Genomic DNA, 6,203 nt, shown 5'->3' with positions numbered 1-6,203 from the left:
ATGATTTGATGACCATAGACGAGAAATCCTATATCCAATATAAGCTAATCATCAAAATTAATGAATTATAGGGGAGTATCACAAGAATGGATCAATCACTCCTAACCCTCTTCTAAGAATACAAAATCGATCTTCACTCAAGGGTTTTGTGAAGATATCAGCAAGTTGATCATCAGTGCAAACAAATTCAAGCATCACATCACCATTTAATACATGATCTCTTATGAAGTGATGTCTTATCTCAATATGTTTAGTTCTTGAGTGTTGAATTGGATTTTTAGTTAGATTTATGGTACTTGTATTATCACAATTTATGGGAATCTTATCTTGTTTAATGCCATAATCTTCAAGTTATTGCTTGATCCATAAAATTTGAGCACAACAACTTTCGACAGCAACATATTCGGCTTCAGCCGTAGATAGTGCAACCGAGTTTTGTTTCTTGCTAAACCATGAAATTAAGTTTCCTCCTAAAAATTGACAAGACCCGCTGGTGCTTTTTCTATCAAGTTTACAACCAGCGAAGTCTGAATCAGTGTACCCTATTAAGTTTATGCTTGATTCTTTAGAGTACCATAGACCTATATTTTTTGTTCCTATGAGATATTTAAAAATTCTCTTAACTGCAATTAGGTGTGATTTCTTAGGATTAGATTGATATCTAGCACACATGCATACACTAAACATGATATCAGGTCTACTTACTGTAAGATATAGTAAAGATCCTATCATATCTCTATATAGCTTTTGATTTACTGATTTACCTGATTCATCTTTGTCTAGTTTGCATGATGAGCTCATGGGAGTGCCAATTGACTTGTTTCCATCCATATCAAACTTCTTTAGCATTTCCTTGATGTATTTAGCTTGATTGATGAAAATCCCTTCCTTGGATTGTTTAATTTGAAGTCCGAGAAAGTAGTTCAATTCTCCCATCATGCTCATCTCAAATTTACTCTGCATTAATTCAGCAAACTCTTCGCAAAGACGATTGTTAGTAGCACCGAAAATAATATTATCTACATAAATCTGCACTACCAACATATTTTTGTTTTTCTTTTTCAAAAATAGAGTTGTATCAACATTTCCTCTAGAAAATTCATGGTCTAATAGAAATTTGCTAAGTCTTTCATACCATGCTCTAGGGGCTTGTTTTAGGCCATAAAGTGCTTTATTTAGTTTATAAACATGATTGGGGTATTGATGATTCTCAAAACCAGAAGGTTGTTCTACATAAACCTTCTCATTAATATACCCATTCAAGAAGGCACTTTTTACATCATTTGGAATAATTTGAAATCTTTATTACATGCAAATGCTAGTAACAATCTAATTGCCTCAAGTCTAGCTACAGGAGCAAAAGTCTCATCAAAGTCTATACCTTCTTCTTGATTATAGCCCTTTGTTACTAGTCTAGCCTTGTTCCTAACCACAACTCCATTTTTATCAAGTTTATTTTTGTATATCCATTTAGTTCCTATTATTGAGTATTCAGTGGGTCTTTCAACTAAGTTCCATACTTTATTTCTTGTAAATTGGTTAAGTTCCTCTTGCATAACATTTATCCAATTTACATCACTTTCAGCTTCTTCAATGTTTTTAGGTTCTAAATGTGAAACAAATGCAAGATGATTATTTAAGTTTCTAAGAGAGGCTCTAGTTATAATAGGTTGAGATGGATCATCTAAGATTAATTCTTTAGGATGACCGTGAGCATACCTCCAAGCCTTTGTAAGCCCATATTCGGCAATTACATCTTGGCTTGTTATAGTTTCTTCAACTTGCTTGGGTTCATCCTCTTGTAGAGTCATGTGATCCATCTTTTCTTCAATTATTCCTGCATCATCATCAAATACTACTCTCTTGCTGGAGGAAGCATCATTAGAATCATCAAAAACAACATGGATGGATTCTTCAATTATAAGGGTTCTTTTGTTGAAGACTCTATAAGCCTTACTTGATGTAGAATATCCCAAAAAGATACCTTCATCAGATTTGGAATCAAATTTATCTTTGCCATTATTATGAATGAAACACCTACATCCAAACACATGAAAGTAGTTTACTTTGGGCTTTCTATCTCTCCAAAGTTCCTAAGGTGTTTTCTTTATAATTGGTCTTAATAGAACTCTATTTAATATATGACATGATGTGTTAATGGCTTCTCCCCAAAAATACTTTGGAAGGTTACTTTCACACAACATGGTTCTAGCCATTTCCTCTAGGGTTCTATTCTTTCTTTCCACAACTCCATTTTGTTGTGGTGTCCTAGGTGCAGAGAAATTATGAGTTATCCCCTTTTTACTACAGAATTCATCAAATAGATGATTTTCAAATTCCGTTCCATGATCACTCCTAATAGCTATAACTGAAGCATTTCTTGAGTTAGTTATTTCCTTATGAAATTTCTTAAATACTGAAAATGCTTCATCTTTATGAGCTAAAAATATGACCCATGTGTATCTAGAATAATCATCTACAATGACAAGGCCATACTTGTTTTCACCAAGGCTTGTGGTTCTAGTTGGTCCAAAAATATCCATGTGAAGTAGTTCAAGGGGTCTAGTAGTAGAGACACAATTTATGAATTTAAAAGAACTTCTAAATTGTTTGCCATATTGACATGCTTCACAAATTTTATTTTTCTCAAATTTTAGCTTTGGCAAACCAATCACAGAATCTTTTTTAACTAATTTTGATATTGTATCCATACTTGCATGACCTAATTTATGGTGCCATAACCAACTTGCATCAGTGACTTTAGAATCACTAGCTACTAAGCAACGGCTATTATTGGCGAGATCTTCAAGATCTACTCATAAATATTGCCACGTCTTATTTCTTTGAATACTAAGCTATTGTCAATTGAGTTGGTTATGATGCATAAAGATGGCTTAAACAGAACATTAAAATCTCTATCACATAATTGACTAATGCTAAGTAAGTTATGCTTAAGACCATCTACAAACCGTACATTATCAACGAAGGTTGAAGGAGTGATTTGTATTTTACCTATACCAATGATGTGACCTTGGTTCTTGTCTCCACAAGTCACCGCACCTCTCTCTTTAGGCTCTAGGGTGAAGAATTGCTCCTTGTCACCCGTCATGTGTCTTGAACAGCCATTATCCAAGTACTAACAGTGTTTGTTGACCTTGGCTGCAAGACACTCCTACACAAGAAAATCAAACAGTTTTAGGTACCCAAGTTTTCTTGGGTCCTTCAAGGTTAGTGTTGTGGGATGGGGTTCCGAACTTTAGTCCCACATCGGCTAATTAGCGGAAAGGTCTGTGCCTTAAATGGGGGGCTCAATAATCTCTTCTCATCGAGGTGCCTTTTGGGGGCAAAACCGTAAGGAGTGGAAAGGGTGGTTCCACCCGGGGCGCCACCAGAGGGTGGACCCCTGGGAGCGGTCGACGATCCCCGATCTCCATAGCGGACAATATCTCGGTGAGGACGCAATCGCTTTTCCTGCTCGGCTGGTGTGTGGACTGTTGCCGGGGTGAAAACCCCGCAATAGATGGCGCTAGAAGGAGGGCCCCGGCCACGCACAGACCTTCCCGCTTGGGGGGCTGTGTTGTGGGATGGGGTTCCGAACTTTAGTCCCACATCGGCTAATCAGCGGAAAGGTCTGTGCCTTAAATGGGGGGCTCAATAACCTTTTCTCATCGAGGCGCCTTTTGGGGGCAAAACCATGAGGGGTGGAAAGGGTGGTTCCACCTGGGGCGCCACCAGAGGGTGGACCCCCGGGAGCGGTCGACGATCCCCGATCCCCAGAGCGGACAATACCTCGGTGAGGACGCAGTCGCTTTTCCTGCTCGGCTGGTGTGCGGACTGTTGCCGGGGTGAAAATCCCGCAACAGTTAGTGATGTTGGTTCCTTTTGGAATCCAAATCTTTTTAATCATTCTTTTAACTTCAGTTTTTTTGTGGTTACATACATTTGCTATATGTCCTACTTTACCACAATAAAAATAAGTTACATTTTTGGTTTTACTTTCTCCGGCTTTTACAAAAAAGTTTTTAAGAAATTTTTGCTTGTTGTTAGGCTTATACCCTAAATCGGCTTTATTAAATACAGCTCTTTGGCTATTAAGAATCATTTCTAGTTTTTCAGAACTAAAGGGAAACTTCTCAACTATAGGTTTATATTTTTCAAGTTCTTTTGTTAAGTTCAATTTTTCTGTTTTTAGTAAATTTAGATCTTTTGTAATGTTATCTTTTAGAGTTCGGTTACTGTTTTTGAGTTCTGAAACTTCCTTAGTTAGTTTTTCGTTATCTTTAATTAAAGTATTAGTTTTTTGAGTTAGCAATTGGTTGCTTGTTTTAAGTTCTAAGTTTTCTTTGAATGATAGAGTCCTTGTCCTTAATTATTTTATCATACTTATGAGTGTAAGATTGATTAGTTAGTTTCAATTCTTTATTTTTAAGGTTTATTGTCTTATATTCATCCATTAGTTCATTAAAAGCATCATACAATTCATCAAAGGTAAAATCTAAATGTGTTTCAGATATTACCTCATTTTCGTTTGCCATAAAACAAAAATTTGCTTTTTTCTCTTGTTCCTCATCCGATGATGATGATGATTGATCGGAGTCAGTCAAAGTGGAGACAAGAGTTTTCTTCTTCTTGTATTTGCGGCCCTTCTTCAGCAAGGGACAGTCGATTCTGAAATGTCCCGACTTCTTGCATTCATAGCATCCGATTTCCTCACTTTTTCTTTCCTTACCTTTATCCTTGTTGTAGAAACTTGAGGAACCTCTCTTCTGATGAAAGGACTTCTTCCGGTTGATGAATCTTCTGAACTTTCGCACGAGAAGAGCCTCATCTTCATCTCTCTCATTGTCTTCTTCTTCACTGCTGCTACTGCAAGAGGGATCCTTGTTAGAAGAAGTAGACTTAAGGGTAATTACCTTTTTCTTGTGGGAGGACTCTTCTTTACTGTGTTGCTTCATTGTGAGCTCATGTGTCATCAAAGATCCAAGAAGCTCCTCGAGTGGCAGCTTGTTCAAGTCTTTAGCTTCTTGGATCGCCGTTAACTTGGCTTCCCATGACCTTGGTAAAGATTGAAGAATTTTTCTGACAAGGTCACTGTTAGTATAACTCTGCCAAGGCTTTTTAAGTCGTTGACAATATCAGTAAATCTAGTGAACATGCAAGTGATGGTTTCATTAGATTCCATTTTAAATAGTTCATACTTATGAACTAGCATGTTTATTTTAGATTCTTTGACTTGATTCGTGCCCTCGTGGGTCACTTCAAGTCTATCCCATATCTCTTTTGCAGAATTGCAAGTAGAGATTCTATTGAATTCATTATGATCTAAGGCACAAAAAAGTATATTCATTGCTTTGGCATTTAGTTGTGCCTTCCTTCTATCACTATCATCCCAATCTTTTTCAAGCTTGGGTATAATAATGTTATCTACATAGATAGAAGGAATATATGGTCCATTAACTATGATGCTCCAAACATCATAGTCTTGGGCTTGGATAAATATCCTCATTCTAGCCTTCCAATAGGTATAGTTAGTTCCATTGAAGAATGGAGGCCTATTCGTGGATTGCCCCTCACTAAGAGAAGATCCAAAAGGGGTTATCATTTTGATCTTTTACTCTTTTAATATAAGAGCTCCGGTTCTGATACCACTTGTTGCCCAAAGAGACAACCCAAGAGGGGGGGTGAATTGGGTTTGGATTAATTCTCGACCAATTAAAACCTTGATTAGTAAATAATTAAATCTAATGCAAGCAAGTTAATTAAGCTTTTTGATGAGAAGATTGGAAGAGACAAATAGCCAATGCAAACACAAGGAGATTTTATAGTGGTTCGGAGCCAACCCTTGCTCCTATGTCCACTCCCCAAGCTTCACTTAGGAGTTCACTATAATCCTGTGGATTACAGCCGGTTGTTTTACAAGTTCACAATCCGACTTGTTGTTTTCACGAGATCACAACGAACTCGGTCGGTTTTCACATGCTCACCGACTAGAACCACCCAATTATTTTTTCAGGATCACAATCAAACCCTTACACCGTTGGTTTTAACTTCGGCTCACCAACAAACCTTACAACCTTTGATTCAATCAGGGATTGAATCAAGTAAGAAAAGTAGTATTTGGGATTTCACAGAGAAAGCTTCTAAACAAGCAGATGTGAAAACAATAAATGCAAAGTAAAGGTTAGAAGCCCTCAAACAGATTT

The sequence above is a fragment of the Phoenix dactylifera genome, unplaced genomic scaffold (assembly GCF_009389715.1).
Source record: "Phoenix dactylifera cultivar Barhee BC4 unplaced genomic scaffold, palm_55x_up_171113_PBpolish2nd_filt_p 000342F, whole genome shotgun sequence".
Classification (NCBI taxonomy): domain Eukaryota; kingdom Viridiplantae; phylum Streptophyta; class Magnoliopsida; order Arecales; family Arecaceae; genus Phoenix; species Phoenix dactylifera.
This window is presented reverse-complemented; position numbering follows the sequence as displayed.